Raw genomic sequence first — 22,597 nt, 5'->3', positions numbered from 1 at the left:
GAAAGTGTGCGCATGCATGCATATATGTGTGCGCGCAATACAGGAGGACGGGCGGAGAGAAGAGAGCGGAGAGATGCGAACAGGCGGGAGGCTGCGAGCGCAAGTGGAGCCAAAGAGCGATGTGAGAGGAGAGGATGCTCGGAGGAGGAGGAGGAAGGTTGAGGGGGAGATGCCTGGAAGAGAGAAAGTGAGAGAGAAAGTGAGCAGAGGGGAGGGAGCTGCTTGCACCGTCAGTGACTACATTAACAGAACTGAGTAGGTGGAGTTTTCCTTGCAGGAGCTGAGCGGGGATCATGGTTTGAAACGGAGAGAGAGCGACACACGAGGGAGGATGCAGAGAAGAGGCTGAGTCCTAAAATCACTGACAGAGGGAAGAATCGGGGTGTTTAAAAGGTTAAAGAAACCTGAGGAGGGATTCTCTCCCAAAGCAAAGTGGAATTCGTGCACAGAGTGGAGGTGGTGGTGTCTGCTGGGGGTTGGCAGAGTCCTCCACCTGCAGTGAAGCTGGCACACCGACAGCCCGCCTCTTGCCAGGGGTCGTAAACATTGATTAGAATATTTAAAGACGCACGCACTCACGCACGGGATGGAAACACGTGGACACTTTAAGACCCTGTAGGCGCGCGCACACACACACACACACACACACACACACACACACACACACAAGCGACGTATATTTACACAGCTGCACTGTATAAACTTATAAACTATTTATAGACTTGTTTCAGCCTTCTCTTTATTTGGATATGGATTTCACTTTATTGCCTATTTTGTGCTCCGTCTTTAATTTTTGACTTTATAGACATATTTATGTGTTTGATCGTGTATTTACACATTTCATACGCACACTTTGTGCTTACTGCAGGTTGTGTTGTAACTGTAGGGAACGTGTGTGAAGCGCTGTAGGATTTTTCCATGCAGATGCGCTGTTTCCTGTCAACACATTCTCGTGTTAGGGCACCGGCTTCTGTCAGGGTCAAGCTGTAAAACTATTCCTTCAGCTCCCCATAGAGCGCCATGTTAACATGCCTTCAGCCATGAAAATAACGGTTTCCTCTTAAAGTCGTAAAAAATAAAATCCATTCTGATACTTCCCAGGCCTAAAATCAGGAATATGGTTCACTTGACTGACAAATATGGTGGCCTGAAGTTGTTGACCCCGCCCCCTCCTCCCCAAAAACCAATCACTGACGTCAGAGTGGCCTCATCCATTTGTTAAATACAACCCATGCATAGGATCTGTCAGCTGTATGTGAGCAGCTATGTTGTAGACTCTCATAGCGTGCTTTGAGCGACGGGGCTTCACCTTGCCCACTCCTCATTTACATGTAATTGAGGTCAAGCTGGCTTCCTGTGAATCCAACAGCATGACTCAGGATTTATGGAAGCTCTTGAAAGACTTGGAGAGTAGCCATTGTTGCTCTACAGTGAAGATAAATATTCACAACACGTTCTCACTCCCAAAGCGTAACATTTTAGGCTAGGTGACAAATCGTCAACATATTACGTTTTCGGCTACCCACCACGTTCCTAAATGACGACCTCGGAAAAATGAGAACCGTATGGACTCAATCTACACATGTTCGCTCTTTTTCTTCAAATCGCTTAGAAACACGCTATTTAACATCATTAAAGTCCTGGTTAAGCTCAGGAAAAAGGTTATGGTTAGGGCTAGGGATAAGGTTAGGTTTAGGGCTGGAATACAGGGCTGGAACGTCTATTACCGCGGGAGCGTCATTGCACTGGATTTCAGCCATAACCCGCCGCGTACCATAAGAACGCCGAAGGTCTCCTTTTGCGTTCCTCAGGAACGCCGCGGGACGTCACAAAACGTCGGCATGTTACGACTCGGGAGTGAGAACGGGCTGATATTCACGGTGCTGAATCTGTTTCTTATGTCCAATATTTCTAGAAGCACATTTTGCTGTATTACTCTCATGTGCAAAGTGATGTTGTTTGAGAATGAGCCACCGATAGAAGTTTTGGTTTGTTGGTGTGAGGGTTACTGGGAAACAAAGTGATATCAGCAGATAAGACTCTTCTGCGTATGAAGTTCCACATTTGAGGCTGGAGGTGGTTGAATGATTGTACGTGTTCATCATTTCCACACTTCCCAGTCGCCGTCTGCGTAACCAGCCATGCTATGCACCCTGCTAGTGAATTTCAAGCATCAAGGTGAAAAACTTCTAATCTTCCTGAAGAGATGAAGTTTAGGGCATGCTATGCATGTAGCATGATTTGATGCCTCTGGGAAAATTCGCCCAAAAAAAAAAAAAAAAAAAAAAAAAAAAAAAAGGAAGAAGCTTTGAATGTATCTTTTGCCGATCAAAAATGAAAATGGCTTCTGTGGAGCTCATTTTGCATCCAAGACATTTTTTAGAAATCTGTGTGCATAAACAGAACATTTGAAGGGTGGAAGCAGACTGCCTGGATGACGTGTTCACCCAATCAGGTGCAGGTCAGAGTCTGTCATCACTGACACCTGCTGTCCTCCTACAGCCACTCTCTGTTAGAAGCTAACTCAATGAGCATCTTCCTTCTGTGACAGCATGAACTCGGTGCATACACACCAGTGGACACCTACCATTTATCAGCCAGGACACCTGGAGCTTTCTGTTTTGCACTTCATCATCACGCGTTCTTCTTTTCCTTGAATTTGTTGATTAGGTTTAATCACAAAACACTACTTCTGCAGGTAAAAACACAAGCGTCCACCACAAGTTGATTTATGATGGTTACCCGGTCTATTTAAATAGACGGAGTGTGATGAGATCCAACCGACAGATCTGCACTAAAGCTGGTTTGGTCACGGCACAGACAAAGCAATGTTATTCAAGACTCCGAGAATGAAAACGGGATTGTTTTTGCTTTTTTGTCGTGCACTTGAATTTATTGTATTGAAAATATGTATGCACAAAATTGCCTCCTCGGGTGACATTTTAAAGTTGAAAACGTGATCCTGTTAGTGCTCTGAAGTAGAAAAGCAATGCTTGTAATGCACCTTTGACATTTCTGCGCTTGCAAAAACATGCAAGTACAATATGTGCTTTTATTTGTTCTAAAATGAGCATATATACGCCCCACTGCGCACACACACACACACACACCAAGATACACAATTGCTTAAAGAGCAGAATTTTCCACAACTATACACACATACATTGCACCTGATATACACACACCTAATTTGCTGAGAAAGCTTTTTGCGCTGATGCAATCAATACTTGTTATGAAAATAATACTGGCCTGTTTGTTAAGTGATGGAAGGTTAAGGGAAAAAAACAAAAAAAACACTGTATATAAATTCTTTTCTTTGTAGAGGCACATTCATCAAAATCGGTTTTTCTTCTTCTTTGGTTGAGTGCAGCAAACAGCATGTCTGAGCAGTGCATGCAATTATAAAGACATGCTTCTGTAAGCAGCCGTCTATATTAGCAGCTGGAAAGCCAGCTTACTGCCACTGAACACTGAGAGCGTCTCAGGACACAGTTTGTGGTCAAATGAAGAGGATAATTATAGGTGACCTTTGCCAATAGCAATTAAAATGAACTGTTTTGTCCCTAATTTTGAGCTTAAGTAAGGGACGGGTTAGCTTCAGCTCCAGCTTTTAGGTTTTTAGAGCAGGGATGTCACTCGATGCTGTTATCGTCAACTGCATGGCATGCTTTTACAAAGTAAACAAGCATTCTTTAAAAAACAAAAAAACGCTGGAGAAGCATTCAAGGCAACAGCTTAGTGGAGATAACGCAAGTGTTCAAGGCCAGAAATGTGACAAAGGAGAGACAGATCAGCTTAAGAAACCTAAATACAAATATGTGCCTGTTGTTCTCTTTGATGCAGGAACACAGTGACGCTCACTGATAGCAGACATGCTTATCAGAACTATGACCTGTGGGGTGGAAAGACTTTTTCTTATTATTATGGGACAAATTTTTGTCAAAGATTTTTTAAAATTTGACTCCTGATTCTAAACATGAAGTTCTGGCTGCCGAGCAGTGAGGACTTTCTGAAGCTGTCAAAGGAAAAAGGCGAATACGTTTCGCTCTAACGTCTGTGGAAAATCTCTCTGAATGTCGGGATGTCCACTTTTTTCATACGTTATCAGCCCGCTGAATAACTTATCACTTGTTATCAGTCCCATACATGAGGCCAGTAGGGGGCCTCCTCTGCCTAGTAGTGGGCAGTTACAGTCCTGATCAAAAGTTTAAGAGCACTTGAAAAATGGCAAAAATAAAAAATAAAAAATAAAAAGATAAATCATTGTTGGAGCATCACAAGGTTCCAAGTAGAGCTTCAACACGCAACAAGAAGAAACGGGAGAAAGACAAAACATTTTTTTGAGCATGCAATTTATTGAAAGCAATGCTGAAACTGAAACAGCTGATTAAAAGTTTAGGACCACACCTCCAAAACACTCATAAGTCCCCCAAAATCTTTTGTTAAAAGGGTTGGGGTAATAAGCAAATGCTTCAGCCAATACCTTTTGATTAGCCTTGTCTCATGCTTTCTTGCTTTGTGGTAGATCTTTGTTCTGTATTCATTGAGATATTTGAATGCTGATCAGTAAAATGAAATAAAAACAAAGTTCCAAACATGAACTCAATAAGTAGCTCCACCGTTATTGTTGCTCACTTTAAAAAGCAAGGGTTTCGATGAGGTGAGTGGGAAGAGTGGTGAAGACGGAGTCCATTTTTGGAAACTTTCCTGGCCATCCATCCCCAAAGGGTTTTAATTGGATTTAGATCAGGGGAACACGCAGGATGGTCCAAAAGAGTGATGTTATTCTCCTGGAAGAAGTCCCTTGTCCTGTGGGCACTGAGTATTGTAGCGTTGTCCTGTTAAAAAACCCAGTCATTACCACAAAGACAAAAGCCCTCAGTCATGAGGGATGCTCTCTGCAACACCTGGACATAACCAGCGGCCGTTTGACGCCCCTGCACCTCCTGAAGTACCATTGTTCCAAAAGAGCAATGCAATTCCACATTTGGAGGTTGATTGGAGTGGCAGAAGCTTAAAAAACAAACAGTTGTCAGTAGCGTGAAAGTTTGAGGTCTGGCTTTTGCACAGTTATGCACCGTTTAGGTTCCAAAAATCCAACCAAAGTACTCTGTCTACCTACGATTTACCACTGCAGATGCTATAGGCAGTTCTTTAAATGGCTGCATGTCAGGAGAACAACCTCAGGAAAGCAAAGAATCACGGGCCCAGAGTTAATTCATGTACATGGACGATTACCTGACACCTTCCGTCGACTACAGAAAGTGTAGGCAAAGCGCGCCAGGCATTCACTCGGAGTTTATTATATACTGTCCTCTCACGTAACACTCATGGGTGGAGTACAAGTTAGGAAAAAACAACTTCTTATCTGTTGCTTGCATACGAGGCTGCACAGGATGCAAGCTTGCAAGACGAAGAGGAACAAGTTGATTAACGGTCTTGTAGTAGGTTAAAACAATACATGTGGGTGTTTGTCTAAACTTGAGCAGACACTTTGTTTTTGCTGACACGCTATATACAGGCGTCACTACGCAATTCAAATAAGGCTTAAACATAAACAATTATCACAGTTGAATAAAGATAATAAAGTAATATAATTCAAAATCTTTCAACACTGCATAATCAGTATTATTTCATTGCTCTGTTTATCACAGATTACAATGAATGAAAACTACTATTGAAAGTTTTGGGCATAATGAAGTAAAGCACTGTCCTAGCATTACCTTTGCTTAGTTGAATTCTATATTTTATTTAATTTATGTGTAATTTCATTTTTGTGAGACTAGAACCTTCCAAAGCTGCTGAGGAAATCAACATTTTGAAGAGCTGCATGCAAGCTAAACACGACTCTGCAAAATGTATGAGGAGCAAAATACCCAAACACCAACGGCTAGCTGTTATTCAGCTGAAGCGCTAAATCTGTCACTCAGAGGGAGTTTCACAGGCTCCCTGTTGGTCATGTGGTAGAGGAAATGCTCCAGAGTTGAGCTTTGCTGACACAAAAGTGCTCCACTATTAGTCATTGAAAGTAATATCTTAAAATCATTGTTGTGCTGACATTTCAAGTGTTTGTACTTAGTAATTATTGGACTCAGATACTCTGTATAAGCTGCCGAAAAGAAGAAGATAAAGATGAACGTTTTCTCAGTGATGCAGTTTTATTGAAGTCAGATAATGCAGTGTTACTGCCTTATCATTGTAATCAGTGCAGTCAGTTTTACAGCCTGATGCAAAAGAGTATGAAGAAAAAAAGAATTCAGCTGTTTTCTTTACATTGTGGAACGATCGCTGTCGCAGACTCCACGCTGGTTATTTAAGAGGAATTAAACTAATAGTCTCGACTCAGCAGCGGCAGCAGCAGCAGCTGTGGCCTCACCCAGCACACATCAGTGCAAAAGTGTAAACTGGTAAGACGATCACTTCAGTTTTCTACTTTTGGCAGTGACTTCCTCCTAATTGTTTTATGTTTCACAGACTTAATGAAACAATGTACTGGCTCAAAATCAGGAGGCGGTCGTGAGTCATCTGTAGAAAGCCACGTGAGATTGGGATGGCCGTTGTCTAACTGAACTGATTCTTATGCAATGCTATGTCATGTTATTAAGACTGACTGAAGTTAATAATGAGCGCTCTGTTGCTTTTTTCCTCTTGCGGCTTACTTTAGAGATCTTTTTCTGCCATCTGCAGGTCAAAACTTTAATTTGTGTTTTTGTTTACGATCTACAAAACTAACGGCACATCATCAGCCTCAGGCAAACACTAACAGGCGATTTGTTACCACTGAGACTGAAATACCAGTTTGTGTTTAAATGCGATGTCAATTATTTACTTGATAAAAGATGTGAAAGTAGAAAAATACCGGTGCAGTCTACACGGAAGTTTTCATCCCATATTTTCAGACACATTTGTGATTGGCTCAGTTCTGTAGGACGCTTTTCTAAAAGTCTGGCTTTTATCTTTTTGTCTAGTGGCTGTGAAGACAGCTGGTGAGCTGTCCTCATGGATAAAGTGCAGGTTAACGTGTCACTGTCCTTTGCTGCCTACACTGTGCCCTACAGGGAGTCACCACAAAGACACAAGGGACGCACGGAGAAAAGAAAATGCAGCCACAATAAAGACAGAAACCTCAGATGGCCGGCGAAGCTGCTGAAAGGAAAATCTCAGAGGCTTTTTTTTCTTGTTGCTCGTTTTCTGTTATTTCGAGCCTTTTTCCGAGTTTTGTGATGTGACAACGAAACCCGTGAGTCTCACAAAAAAGTATTGATCAGAAAGATTTGTATCCATCTATAAAGCTAAAACTGCACCAGGGGTGTCAAACATAAGGCACGTGGACCAGAATTGGCCCTGTGAAGTCTCCAATCTGGCCCAGGGGATGGCTTTAGAAAATGTAACGATTTTAGATGCATTTTAACAGTTTTAGGGCATTTTCTACTGATTAAAGCTCCCCTGTCACCATGGATACTACACCAAAGTTCAGTTCAGTTCTTTTTTATTTCAAACATATACATTCATTCATAAAATCATTCCATGCAGTTGTTTGAAAAGGAGTAGGCAGAAGTATATACTTATTTAGCCCCACCCCCTCAGGTTTACATCCTCATCATCTAAATTTGAACAACAAAAACGTATACAACGCCTTCAACTTAGAACATATCACAAAAAAAACATTTTCTCATGTTCAACTAAACTATATTTAGATTTGCTAATTTGCAGAAGAAAATAAACATCAGTTTGACTGCTGTCTTGGGTTAATTGCATTTTCTTCATTCTTATACTTATTTAAAATTTATTTTTTGAGTTTTATTTTAAACTGGTTTATATCACTACAAGTAAATATGTAATAGATAAACTATTAAAAACAAAACAAACAAACAACAAAAATCTGTTTTGTCTGTGAAGGTTCTCAGTCATCCAGGTCATCGTAGTCAAAGGAGCTTGCAAAGAAAAGCGTCTGGACTTCTTTAAGTTACTTGAAGACGTTTCACCTCTCATCCGAGAAGCTTCTTCAGTTCTAAGGTCAAATGGTGGAGAGTCCCAGATATAAACCTAGTGGGATGACATGGCATGATAAGGTGGGGCCAGGTTTCACAATGAACTCACCCGAAACTCTGGCTGATTGGGACCCACACCCAGTTTCACACCTTGGCTCAGGTGATTAGAGGATCATCAGGGGGTCCTTTTGTCCCTCTGTGGGGGTCTGGACTTCTTGAAGAAGTCCAGACGCTTTTCTTTGCAAGCTCCTTTGCCCACAATGTAAAAGGAGTTTGACATCCCCGAGTTAAACAGTTACCCAAGAAGAAAAAGCATGTCTAAGAAAATGATTGCATAAAGCAGTAAGAACAAGCTTTCCTTTGCAGAGTTGCATTGAAACATTGGTCCTTCACACGTGAGGGCGGTGTGGATGTTGTCCCCCAGGAAATTTTGCCCATCTGATGCTCAATTTCCTGAATTTTAATTAATGTTTTTTATGAAGCAGCTTCACCAAAATTAATTCTATAACAAAACACTGAGTGGATGTATGAGCTCATGATTTACTTTTACAAATCCAGAGTGGAAAAAAGAGCGATTGTGAAAGATAAAGATGCTGGAGGCGTCGATTCCTTCTTGTACAAAGTTCTAGCAAAAGAATTCCTTCAATTCTTTTGTTTTTATTGGGACAGACAAATGTATGTGTTCCAAATATATATTGAGGCTGTGCGTCCCCATAAATGTACTCATTTAGTTTGCCGGGCTGTGGGAGTGTCGCATGCTGGAGTTATGACATTATAAATACGAACAAAATGTAAATTCTCTATATCACCGAAGCACTCCAAAATTGAGCGCTCATTTATTTGAATGATTGCTTTGAAAACTAAAAAGATGCACTTTATCTTCAGTTAGTGTGCGTTTGCGTGTGGAGAGGTGCTCTTTGTTCAGATGGCGCCTCGCTGTAGGCTCGCTGCCTGTTAAAATAACTGTGAAACATCACTTGCTAATTCCTTTTGCCTGTCAGGATGTACTTGGCAAGTGAAAGCAGGCTGAGGCTGCTGATGGTGAAACAGAGATGGATAAACAGCTCTTTGTACCAAATGGAAGCTACACAGCTAGAAACAAAGCTCACGCTCATCTAAATTATGCATGAATGTGATGTGAACTCATTGCTTTAATGCTCTCTTGGAAGTAGTAGACGTGCAGATGCTATGGGGGTAAATGTATATATGCCCAGAACAGAACGCACAAAGCGATGAAAGAAATTACACACTAAAGTCATTTCCATGTAAAAAGATGTGACTGATCTCGCACAGCTGTTGCTCGGTAAAGTGAGAAAATTCAGGGTCAGGTCGACATGCTTTTAGAAACAATAACAAAACATTAATGATTGTCAAGTCTCCCTCTTCCATTTCGCTGGCTGAGCTGTAAGAATGTACGAACAAAACTGTGACTAACAAAAGCTGAGTCGTGCACATCACTTATACTGCTGCTTTAAACGAAACAACTTACATTATAAAATCAGTAATAAAAATATGGATAACTCCTTATTAATGTATATTTGCTCAAAGACATGATTTCATTTCATTTTCAAAGCTGTTTTGAAAGGAGGCCTTTTTTTCCATTTGAGAGATTTCTTTAAAAGATTCTTTTAGAAGCTGAAGGTTTGAGCTTTCTTGCCCTCAAGATTTCCAGAAGTCTGTAAAACAGTTCTGATGACCTTAAGTCATAATGGAGAAGAATATAATAAGACTAACAATAACAGAATAGTGCGACGATGAGGGTACTCGAAGTGGTCAAGGGCAGACAGATGTACAAGTTGCACAAGTCTGAAAGCAAATATTCATGAAAAGCCAACCAGCTTCTAGTTCTGGTCAGACCTCGAGTTCAGCCATGGACACTCGTTCTCTACTAACTGCATTTGTAAAACCATTTGTTACTAAATTAAAGGCTTAATCGTGGTTATTTCCATCACTGTATTTCATATCTGGTGGTCTGCCAGGCCTAAACTTACCCTAGGCATTGCAATATTGCATGCATTTTTTAAATATTGCACAGCATTGTTTGTTGCAGCTGCTGTTACTTCTCACCCTGCTGTTTCCACAAACTGTTTAGTGGATCTGCAAAGCATTTATGTCTTGATGCATGCATGCAAAGCATTTACTTAAACATGCAGGCGCATTTTTAAGAATGCACGTTCTGCTTGATAGCGTGGCTCATTCGGTAAAAAAAGGAAAAACAGCATCCATAATAAAACAAACCAAAAAAAGAAGGATGAACCTAATAAGATATGGTTTTCTGTTGCAGGTTTCAAAGAACAGCAGACTGAATGAAACTGGCAGGCTGAAAAGTTGGAGGAGGGAAAGAGGAAACAAAGAGAGACAAGCTGGGAACAGAACGATGAAGTGCACTTATTGCATGTATGCTGTGCACCAGCACCAAAATTAGCTCTTGGTGGCCATGTTCCTGCCAGGGACACATCTGCGGATCTCATCTACTGTCATCTTCCATCCCCATCCCATCCCTGCAAAGTGTTTTGGAGAAGTACTGTGAAGCAATGTAATATTAGTTTAATGTGCAGTCTCATCTGCATTTGGGCTTAAATTTGTAGGGTTTTTTTTTTTAGCAGCCTTGCAGAGCACTTTCTAAGCGTGCATGCATGTGTCTTTCTGTAATGTGGGTTAGTTAGTTAAGAATTTCATATCATCATACTGAGAGTCTTTATTTTAAAATAATATTCTTCTTTTTTTTTAAAATCAGACATCATTTGCATTTCATTATTGGGGTTGATCTGGAGCGAGCAAACTAGATAATAAAGTCTGACATGTTAGCTAGGTGTTTTGTTAACGAGTGGATCCTTTGGTCAATATTAAAAGAATCTGTGATGAGTTTCTCTACAGTGATTCTGTTATTGTCTGTTCTGTAGCTGTGCCTGTTCGATTTTTCTAGGTAAGGCTCAAGAACCCTGACAATTCATATTTTAGCCAATAGACATGGTCACTTCTTCTTCCTCTTGGACAGATTTAGAGTCTAATTTTACAAAAATAGTTTATTCTTTTCCAAACCAACTGTATAGACTGAATTCTTTTTTTAAAAATTGCCTGTTCACTCTGAATGAGTGCATGCCAACACAAGCAGCTTTAGCCATATGCAATCATTTGGACTTCACGTACATTAAACCCTCTGGGCTGGCCTGGGAACGCCTTGGTGTTCCCCCGGATAAGCTGGAGGAGGTGGCTGGGGAGACGAAGATCTGGGCCTCTTTGCTTAGGCTGCTGCCCCCGCGACCCGGCCTCGGATAAAGCGGATGAAGATGGATGGTACATTAAACCATGCCACTAAATTACTCCTCTAAACTTTGCTTTTGCAATTATCTGACAAACAATATGGGCACCTGTGTGGTGTTCCTGTACAAGCCACCCAACATGTCTATGCTACAGTTCTGCTGACAGAAATTCACCAAAACTCCAACACAAACTATGGATGTGGTTGTGCTGGTGAATCCATGCTAACCAGCTAGCTAGCTTGAGTTTATAATTTAACCTTCAACCCTCTTTTCTACTTAAAATAATTAATAGTAGCAAGAAACTGAGATTTTTACAGTGATAACGCCCAGTTTGCACAAACTATGGACAACGTCACGGTGCTTACATCCATCTTTTATATACAGTGTTTTTACCATGCATTAGAAATACCTTTTGAATCTGATTAAGCTACTACAGCCACACCAGGGAAAACTAGCTGCTGTCATTTGCCATAAAGACTGGGCACAGTAAGACCGAGTCCGATATCAGTCTGATGTCATTATTGCAATTAATCTTTCAAATTGTTGCTGGTTGCTTCACCTTCTTCCAATTGGTTACCAAATAGAAAAAATGTAATGCAATCACTAAGCAACCGCTGATTTTTCCTAGTCACAAGGATGTTGTGCTATTTTTACCTCTGTGTGACCGAGTCACTACACATCCAGAAAACTCTTTGAATTCATTTTTAAAAAGGGCTCGATATTCGATCGCACACTTCAGCAAACACAGCGAATCAGATCCAGTCTCCAGATGCGTCATTCATAAACACCTTGCTGCATTCATGTTGGCATTACCCGCCGTGTGTGCAGTGTAGCCTTGCTCTAATACACTGCAGCAGGATTTTTCACATCAGTTTGGATGGGGGGGGTTGGGTGATGACGGCCTCACCTTCATCATCATCAGCTTCGTTGCCGTTTCTGATTAGCTGCTTAATGGGTTCACACGTCATTATGTTCAATCATTGTGGGAGTCCCCATCGTTCTGGCTGAATTATGAAGCTGAGCAGGGCGGGGAAAAAAAAGCCTGCCCGGCTGTGGTGGGATGACAAGACAAAGAGCTCTGGAGGGCGCTGAGACCTCCAACATGCTGTTTGTTAGGTGTGTGACACACAAACAAGTAGCCCTGACTGACACGAGTCCTTGCTATTCTGCTTGATAAATCTGTTCCCTGAAAGGCATCACGATCTCCTACAAAACAGCGGGACTTTGAAAAGGACAAAGATGATAAAAAAAGAGAAATCACTTCCCTCCATTACATTTGGTGGACTCCTGCCGTGAGATTTATTGAAATACAGCACTTCAAAACATAGAGACTTAAGATTTTCTCCCAGGGGAGATGTCTGACGTATGATGAAAAATAATAGACCAAAAAAGAAAAAACCCTCTTATTTTTACACTGCAAAATGTAACTGTTCACTTTACATTGCCTCAAAAGAGAAAAATAAGGATGGGGAATTATACGACTCGGATATTTCAAGTGAAATAGAAACAGGACGGTGCATCAGTGTTTCTAATTATAAAATATACTAATTCGCCTTAGTTTAAAAAACTGTAAAACTGGTAAAATCTTAACAGGATCAGTTTAGTTAAAATTTTTTGGAAAAGGCAGGAGTACATAATTTAACATTAAACCCTTGAAGACAGATATCCCTTTTCATTGCATTCTTTTGCTCTTTACGCCGCTCAGCTGCAGGAACGCGGCTTAATGAACCTTTCTGCAACAACCCAGAAACTGAAGGCTAACCCAGAAACCATTAATCACTGCAGGAGCCGGGGTCAGAAAGGCCTGTTGCAAGCTAAACCTTTACACTGTTCACTGCTACACAAACACTGGAAATCAAGTCACAATTAATGTGAACTGAAACATTACCAATGCCACAAGTCTGCACTCACCAGTGCAGAACTGTACTCGAGTGCAGATTCTTATATGAATAAGCATGCAAGTAAAAACTGCAGAGCAAACAAAAATGCATGAGGGCATAGTTATTCAACCTCTACTTCATTATTATTTATTAAATATGGAGTGATGGTTAACATCAGAGGAGTAGTGTTGAGATCTCTGAAGGGCAGGTGGGCTAATCCTGTCTGTGGATTTGCAACTAATCGGCAAACAAGCGGGTATCGGAAATATTATAGAGTTTAGTCCAGACTGAATTTTCCAAATAACTGCGAGGTGGATGAAGACCGCTGGCTTTGGTGATTCTCTTTTGTACCAGCTTTGGGTCAAGACACCTTGACGAACTGATGAAATACCAAGAAACTACGGAGCCCCGCAGGGGACATGGGAGAAAAAAAAATTAAGACGGACTTTTGCGAGATCTCGCAAAACAAACTCAGGATCTCGCAAAAGTTTTAGCCGCATTCTTCGGCCTTCGACCTCCCGTTAGCTCGAAGCTAACCCGTTAGCTTCCCGTTAGCTCGAAGCTAACGGGAGGTCGAGACCTACTACAGCCGGGAGGAACACCGCTTTTCCGGCACATCGTGCCTCAACCTCCCGGTCGGCTTCGAGCCGGCATCCGAAGAATGCGGCTAAAACTTTTGCGAGATCCCGAGTTTGTTTTGCGAGATCTCGCAAAAGTCCGTCTTAATTTTTTTTTTCTCCCATGTCCCCTGCGGGGCTCCGTAAGAAACTGAGCCTTTACTGATACCTGCGTAATGACAGTCGTGGCATTGTGTCTTGAACATATTAACCCAACTGACATATCCATACCAGTCTTTTAATTGGTATTGGTGACACTGGCTTTGTATGTACTTGGTATCAAATTGATAAACATTTTTGAAAGTACACCACTACTTAAGTTTTCTAGGAACTTTCTTGGAGCTAATGTTTAATATTAACATAGTTCAGTCCATTTGGTTTGTCTGCGAGTTTACTGCAATAGTTATTTGTGATATAGACCTGTAATCACTAATAGCCCAAAAAGAAATAATAACCAACTGCTTGTATTGAACATAACTGCAAACTAATACTAACATCGCCTTAGACGCTTACCGTAAAGAAGGCACCACGCAGGATGGAGACAACGATCCTCAGTGTCTTCTGTATGCCCACCTCATCCCAATGACATCTGTGAATGCCACATTTTCAAGATTACATTTAAAGAATAAACATTAAAAGAAATGTGCTTAAAACAAGCCAGACAAATATGAATTAAAAAAAGAAACACATAATGTAATGGCTTGTACTATAACAAATCATACAATGTCTTCAGTGTTTGGTCTCAAAAATATAAATGCACAAAGCCGTCTGGATGCTAATAAAAGAAGCAGAACATTACTAATTTCCTTTTAATAAATGTGACACCCTCAACAGACTGAAGCCGCTCACTTTAATTCCTTTTAACAAAAGACGCCACACTTAAATGAACTGAAGTTAATGAGTAAGTACTATTGTAGTGGTTTTCTCTGCGTCTTCGCTCCATGTCACAGGAACAAAAAAAACGTACCTTCTCTAAATGGAAAAGACCATAAATGTAACCTTTACACAACGGAGTTATTTGAGATTTAAAATGTTTCTGCTTAAAGGGAGGTTTCAAGTAATAAGGCAGCAAAATTCTTATACGTAAAGCACCAATTATGCACAATATTCAATTGCACGAGCAGCTCAGATAATCTGTACTATTGGTTTATGTTATCACCATCGCTTCTGATTATTGCAGCTTCATTTATGAGAAGTTGTGCATTTAGCCATGCAACTGTGAAATGATTCAGTCCATTAGTCTAGCACTTTGACCTAAATTGAAATGAATATAGATATTGTTGATTATTTGGTAACCAAACAAACTGACAGTGGTGATTCATTACAATCCTGTTAACATTCTTGGTTACGATCTAAAAGTTCTGCCCAGTTGATGTGATAAACCTGGTGTTTGTTCCAGACAAAACCTCAAAATTGTTTTTATGAAACTATTAAAAGAAGAATCTGAGCTGAATTTGACCTCCCAACATAGGAGATCCATCTCCAGGCTGCTTAAGAGAAAAACAATCCTTCTCAGAGTGACTTATATCATTGTGTTGATGTTGGGATGCCTTCCATCATTGTTTATTCGGGTTTTAGGAATATGTTTGACTGACCACAGCTTTCTATTGGACAGACTGAGCCTGTGGGTGGGAACGCCCATTACAGCTTTAAAATTGTTCTCTTCATATCCGTTAAATATCGGTTCTACTTGTCCCACAAATTAGATCAATATCTACTTGCTCTCAGTTTCTATTGTCAGTGGTGGCGTCCCCCAGGGATCAAGTATGAGACCACTGTAATTTTATCTCTACCTGCTTCCAATGCTGATGTCTTACAGATCCACAAACATTTAATTGGCTTCATTATTACACTGTTAACGAACCAGTGACTGTGACTGTCAACACATGGCAAAACAAGTGATCTCCCGAACTTTGCTGTTTGGTTTAACAGTCAGACTTCAATTTTGCACAACATGCAACAAAGCTGGTGCAGTTAAAGTTGTATGTTATTTAAAAAAAAAAAAAATACACCCTCTGTTTTTACATTTTACATGCCTTCATCTCCTCTCACACCTTGACTATTTTAGCAGCCTCCTCACCAAAAACCCATTAATTGGCTCCGGACACTTCAGCCACCAGGCTCTTAACAAGAATCGATAGAAGGCCAGTGTTACTCTGTACATTCCACTCCCACTAGATTTGAAAATGGATTTTAGGATCTGTTCACTTTTCAGGCTTACATGCACTCCATGTGTCATGTGTGTCTCACCTTTTAGTGATCTGCTAACCACAATCTACACTGAAATCCACAGAGGCAGACATTTTTGGTTTTCAGTAATACCCTTTGTTTCATTGTGTAAATGTCCCTCTATTGCTGGATTCTGCAGTATTATCTTTTATCAGAGTTTGGCCAAGAATTTGAACAAAATGAAGGGCATTTAAACTGATTGCAGAAACAAAAGTCTAAATGTATTAAAATAATTACTTGTTAGATGTATAAAAATAGACAGAAAAAACAAAAATAACCATCCATCCATTCGCTTCCGCTTATCCTTTTCAGGGTCGCGGGGGGCGCTGGAGCCTATCCCAGCTGTCATAGGGCGAGAGGCGGGTACACCCTGGACAGGTCGCCAGTCTGTCACAGGGCCAACACACAGGGACAGACAACCATTCGCACTCACATTCACACCTAGTGGTAATTTGGATTTTCCAATTAACCTATCCCCACAAGCTGCATGTCTTTGGACGGTGGGAGGAAGCCGGAGTACCCGGAGGGAACCCACGCAAACACGGGGAGAACATGCAAACTCCACACAGAAAGACCCCGGCCTGATGGTGGAATTGAACTCAGGACCTTCTTGCTGTGCGGCAACAGTGCTAACCACTGTGCTGCCCAAAAATAACCACTGACCAAAAAAAGGTCCAGGTACGAAAAGGAAACGGGAACATTCAGATGATGAAACACACGAGTGACAAGAGTCAGGTAAGAAAAAAAGGAAGGCATTTACAGAAGTGGAGAAACAGGGGAGGAGAAACACACAACACACAAAGTCAGTGATCATCAAAGTAACACAGGAATTAACAATAGCAATGACACAAAGCTGTAATATAAACAAAAACAGCACAAAGGAAGAAGCGACTTTAACCCATGCAGATGACAGAAGTTACTGAAGACATGTTATAGAGAACACGGAGGTGGCCTCCGACTCTGGAATCAAACATCCCGTCACATTTGTCTGTTTTTCACTCTTTTTTTTAAATGACCAGAGGCGCTGCCTCCTGCAGGTCATTAGAAATACTACAACTGGCTACACTGTAGTCTACACTGCCTTTAGTTTACAAATTATAATATGATAAGCTTCCTTATCTTGGTACCATAAGCTGAATGTAGCCAGTACAAACAATGGCAGTAGAAAACATGGATCTTACAAATGACGGTACATCACTATAATGAATCACTCATCTATTGACCTTGAAGGAGAGGTCAGAGGTCAAATGTGCCATGATATTTTACCTACTATATGTTGGCAGTACACATAAGAATCTTAGTTTCTAAGATTTTTGTCAATTTTAAAAAATAAATCATTAAGTTGTCCTTGACGACCTTGGTGCGTCAGACAATATTTATTGGATTGTTAACATGACCTTGCTCTACACCCCCACAAAGAAACTTTTCCAGCAATCGAGTTTATAAAACATCCGTCATGTTTTCCAGTAAACTCACAGATCATCCTCCGGCCAAACAAACAAACAAACAAACATCTCCTCTGTAATTTCCTGTAATTTGTTCTCAGTACGTTTTTCACTTGTGAGAAAAGAAATAAAAATAAAAAGTCAGGATTTACCAGAAAGCTTGTGCTCATCACACCAGGTGCATTTACATGTGCAGGTAGGAGCTTGTGCAGTGGGCTGCAGCTGAAGCTGTTCGGTTGGGCCCCAGCAGTGCATGCAGGAAGGAAATGCATGAAATGATCCTGAGCTACATGGAGAACTGACTTAACTGTGGAAAATCAAAAGGAATCAAAATGTAAATGCAAGCGCAGTCCATATTTGTCTTTTACCTTTCCAGCTGAAAGCATTTTCCAAGAAGTGCACAACCGTACAGTCTGCTCTGACGTATACATTTAAATACATAAACATACCCCCCTAACACATCACACCTCTTGTGTTACTGCCAGAATAAAAAGGAAGCTCTGGCCCTCCAGAGCAAAATCTCTCAGAGAGACAAGTGTGAGCAGGTTGTGCTCCCGCCTCTCGATGCCAAAGGAGTGTCTTCATTTGACTGAGAGTGGTAGCCTTGTATCAAGGCTTCCCACTGCACCAGCCTTCAGATCTCAATTTTCGAGATTTGTGAGCCAGAAAGTGAGAGAGGGAGAAAGTGAGCGGGAGAAGATAATCAGAACGAGTGAAGCAGCGAGACGGAGAGGGAGCGAGAAGACGACGGGGAAAGAAATTAGCAGGACTCTAATGTAATTATATCAGGGAGGAGTGTGCTCGAGAATATTTGCTAAGAATTTGGAATATTTGAGGGATGAGGAAAGGAGATAAAGGTTTTGGAAATAAAATAAAAATGACTGCTCGCTGGTTTCAAGCTCTCAGTTTATCGCAGACTCGCCAAGTATTGCTTGTTCAGTTCTTTATTGGATTCAGAGTCTGTTTTGCAGTACATTTGCAGGCTGCATGAAGTGATTGGAGTTTGAAAGTTTGTCGTGGATTTTGTCTTCATTCCAGCATTGATTTTAAAGGACTCTGGTTCTGATATACACCCACAGGACTGCGCACTAAAAGAAGCCGGAGAAATGGGCTGAGAAAAGGGAGGAATGATGCTTCCATCGCATAAAACAAATCAATTAAAAGCTGAAAAATCTAAATATAATAAAACTCTTAAAAAAGAAAAGAAATAAAACGCAGGGACAGTAGTTGGAACGTGAAATTAAATTGTGAGACATCAGTTCAAACATATTTGCACACTAAATGCAAGTATAAAGCTTTTCTCAGATACTTAAATGAGCCAATTTGAGCATTAAGCTTTTTAATAAAGTGCATCGTACACAATGAGAGGCAGTGAAAGGCGTACAGGAGGAAATAAAGCTGGAATTATGGTGTGGAAACGATGACGCTGCTCGCTGATTACATGGCCACTGGGAATCGGTGACAGCCTGAGCGGCAGATTTACTGACAGGCCGTCTGACTCACTGGGTGACTCGTGCTTATTTGTTTATGCTAAATTGGGAAAACCAGACATATTTAATGTACAAAAATATCAGGTTTATTTAAAGGAGCTTTATTTAAATATTAATCTCAGTGCTGGTGTGACTGGGAAAAGCTAGAGCCGCCTGTGGTTTGGTCTTCCAAAATCTCTACTGGTTCATTTATGGTAGAGGTTAGCCGATCGATACAGATATCGTGAGGATAGGTACCAAAGCTGGTCGATGCTTTGTTTCTGTCATGGTCCTCCGTCTTTTCCTGGGTTTGCCGTTTTCACCTCCTCCTGCCAGCGTTTGGCTTCTGGCCTCCTGTTCTCCACCTGTACTTAAGACCTCAGTGGCGCACTGTTCCTCGCTGGATCGTTGTATTTACCTCAGTGTAGCCTGGCTCTTCTTTGTGAATTCCCTTGTGTAACCAGTGTTGGGAAGGTTACTTTTAAAATGTATTCCATTACAGATTACAGAATACATGCCCCAAAATGTATTCTGTAACGTATTCCGTTACATTACTCAATGAGAGTAACATATTCTGAATACTTTGGATTACTTAATATATTATCATGCTGTTTACAACTACATGAATGTACTATTGCTGTGATTTATTACTGTTACTGAAGGTCTGCGGCTCCGAACTGTAATAAAGGGACCTCTGGCTAATACGGTGGGTTCTGTGTCGGGCTCGTAGCCGAAAACTAGCTTTACTTTGTTGTCTGGGTCGACTTTGCTAGCGAGAGACAGAGAGAGGCGTTGAAAGGCTGCTCCAACGGGACTTATTGTTTTTGGAGGAAAACACGAACACGGTGTACAGTCGAGTCTTAATAGCTTACTTACAACTGGGCTCGTCAGGCACTCTTCTTGGCTGCAGTGGTTATTATTATATTTACATGCTTCCAGCTCCCGTTTTTGCTCGATGACAGCTCGTACTTTTCCTTTTTCTCCCTCCCTCGCTCACAGACACATAACGTGTATGGCAGTCCATTCTCCCTGCAGCACGGACTACACTGCCCATGATGCTACATTCTTTAGCACTATACCTGTAGCATTCTGCCTGTTAGCTTAGCACAACAACAAAAAGGCCTCTCTCACCCAGGAAACACGCAGAGAGAGAACGTCACCCTGTAACCATGGTAACCGTAACGCTGCCGCCTGGAACAACAGAACGTAGCTGTCAAACAAAACCCAAACAGTCCTGACCCGCCACAATATGAAACAGGGAAGTACCGCCGTGTAATCTATTTATTTTAACAAAGTAACTGTATTCTAAATACCACCTTTTTAAACGGTAACTGTAACGGAATACAGTTACTCATATTTTGTATTTTAAATATGTAACGGCGGTACATGTATTCTGTTACTCCCCAACACTGTATGTAACCTGGCTTCTTCCTAACGGCTCTTTCTCAGTCTCCTTGCACAGACCTGCGTGGACCCCTGCCCGTTTCCCCTGGACCCTTGTCGGATGATTGAGTGAGAGTGAGTCACTACGTGGAGTAGATGGAGTGTGTTTTTGCTACAGAGTGAACAAAGAGGATAGTAAATGTGTTTTCCCGCCTTCCAGCCCAGAACCCCCTTTATCCAGATCACTCTATATACTTATACAACTTTGTGGTAAAAATACATTCCCCTTTTGATTGCACAGTTTGAGTCCTGCCTCACCCAAGTTCAGCATGCAGCACACTGACTTATGTTAAAGAAATGAAATTAAAAAAAAAAAAAACATGCACTATAAAAAATATCTGAACCTTTTTGTGCTGACTACCATGTCTATTTTAAATGTGCTACAGGCTATATATAAACAAGAAAAGCTGAACCGAGCACTTTAGAGACGGCACGTCCACATCTCAGGTCTCCAGAAATTAAAAATACATTATTAAAAGCTGAAAGATGTGTTTTGTTGTGTTAACCATTCTCTCCTGCATAAGCTCCCTTTAGAAGTTAAAAGTATCAGTATCAGGAATACCGGCCCTGTATTTACTTGGTGTTGGGTCGATAGAAAAATTAGCAATATGGCTCAGGACTAATTTGTAGACAAAGAGCAAACTGAGTCCAGCTTTCAGAGGCTGCTGCAAATTCTTTAAATCTATTTCTGTCAGTGCTGCAGAGATATTCACTTTGTGGTCTTAACACTCCACACACATTTATACTGCATTCATACACCTTCGATTTACACCCTGCACTGTAACACACATCCCGATTCCTGTCTCAGTCAAGATGATTTAAAATGTGGCCGAACCGTAGTAAAGGGACCTCTGGCTAATACGGTGGGTTCTGTGTCGGGCTCGTAGCTGAAAACTAGCTTTACTTTGTTGTCTGGGTCACTTTGCTAGCAGAGACAGAGAGAGGCGTTGAAAGGCTGCTCCAACAGAACTTATTGTTTTTGGAGGAAAACACGAACACGGTGTACAGTCGAGTCTTAATAGCTTACTTACAACTGGGCTCGTCAGGCTCTCTTCTTGGCTGCAGTGGTTATTATTATATTTACATGCTTCCAGCTCCCGTTTTTGCTCGATGACAGCTCGTACTTTTCCTTTTTCTCCCTCCCTCGCTCACAGACACATAACGTGTATGGCAGTCCATTCTCCCTGCAGCACGGACTACACTGCCTATGATGCTACATTCTTTAGCGCTATATCTGTAGCATTCTGCCTATTAGCTTAGCACAACAACAACTGCGCTCTCTCACCCAGGAAACACGCAGAGAGAGCGAGGTCACCCGCAACCATGGCAACCGTAACGCTGCCGCCTGGAACAACAGAACGTAGCTGTCAAACAAAACCCAAACAGTCCTGACCCGCCACAATATGAAACAGGGAAGTACCGCCATGTAATCCATTTATTTCAACAAAGTAACTGTATTCTAAATACCACCTTTTTAAACAGTAACTGTAACGGAATACAGTTACTCATATTTTGTATTTTAAATACGTAACGGCGGTACATGTATTCCGTTACTCCCCAACACTGTTCGTGACTAGAGTAAGGAAGAAAAATGACAAGTATGCTCACTTACAGCTCACAATGAACATGCAGCTGTAACTGTGGTGAACCTCTGCTGTACATGTATCAGTGCAACAACATGCTTTCACAACAGTTTTTATGCTTCCTGCTCAGCTGTTGATTGGATCCTTCTGGGCTTCTTCTCACTTTGACCATCATAAATGTCTCCCACAGATTTCTATTCATTCAAGTTTCAATCCTTCCAGTCTTCATCCCCACTGATGATCACACAATTCATGCACAACTAGAGGAATTTGAACAGCAGCAAATAGACACTGGTGAATTCTACAGATAAATAACATGGGCAACATCTTTACACAGCTGGTAAGCACAGTCCATCCACTCTGATGTTTCAGCACCAAGATTTGATTTCTGAACACCAACCAGAAGAACAGCCTTAGCTTGAAGCTTCATTGTCTCAACTCTGATCCTGGTTCTCTTCTCCCTCTTTCTGCGCTTATCACACCTCTCATGGCATTTGGTCAACAGCTCTGAAGGTCTCTGTGCTTCCCTTTGATCTTTGTATGACTGAGTAGAGGACTTCTAGCTGACTTTACTTAAGCAAATACTTCTTAAAGTGAAAAAGAGGATAATTAAAAACAAACAGAAGTTTAATTTTAGGGAAGCTACAAGCCACATGTTTCAGTGGTGAATTTACCCA

At 41.2% G+C, this 22,597-nt stretch overlaps 1 long non-coding RNA gene across 1 annotated transcript; it reads right to left on the bottom strand.

Annotated features, from left to right (window-relative positions):
• Positions 1 to 14,263: 14,263 nt before the first annotated feature.
• On the bottom strand, positions 14,264 to 17,962 carry LOC148100990 (uncharacterized). Its single transcript, XR_015719699.1, has 3 exons — positions 17,794 to 17,962; positions 17,578 to 17,653; positions 14,264 to 14,340 (listed from the first exon to the last, which is right to left on the bottom strand). It is a non-coding gene; the product is annotated as an uncharacterized LOC148100990 (long non-coding RNA).
• Positions 17,963 to 22,597: the final 4,635 nt, after the last annotated feature.

Source organism: Neolamprologus brichardi, chromosome 10, assembly GCF_056152115.1.
Source record: "Neolamprologus brichardi isolate AB-2024 chromosome 10, ASM5615211v1, whole genome shotgun sequence".
NCBI lineage: Eukaryota > Metazoa > Chordata > Actinopteri > Cichliformes > Cichlidae > Neolamprologus > Neolamprologus brichardi.
Note: the sequence above shows the minus strand (reverse complement) of the source record. Positions and strands in the feature narration are given on the sequence as shown.